Raw genomic sequence first — 344 nt, 5'->3', positions numbered from 1 at the left:
ATTGGATAGTTTTTTTTGAGGGCGATGTAGGTTATTAGGGTTCCTTATGCAGGTGTTATAGCGAGTGAGGATCTTTTTGCACACATTGCTTGCCTGTGCGTTTTATTGTATGTATTTCAGCTTCAACGCGCACTGGCTAGCACGGTGTGAGAAGTTCTACAGGAAAACACAGCCTTTTTAGTAGTGGGACCGAATTTGCAAGGCTACTTCTTTAGACATCGGAATAAGAAAAAGCAATTGTCCCAGCAGCACGCCTTTAGCCATATCTAGGAAACATTTTGAACTCTATTGTAATATGTCTAAGTGCATTTCGCACTGCACGCTGACGTTGTTTTGAGCTGCAA

This window comes from Cydia strobilella, chromosome 10 (genome assembly GCF_947568885.1).
Source record: "Cydia strobilella chromosome 10, ilCydStro3.1, whole genome shotgun sequence".
Classification (NCBI taxonomy): domain Eukaryota; kingdom Metazoa; phylum Arthropoda; class Insecta; order Lepidoptera; family Tortricidae; genus Cydia; species Cydia strobilella.
This window is presented reverse-complemented; position numbering follows the sequence as displayed.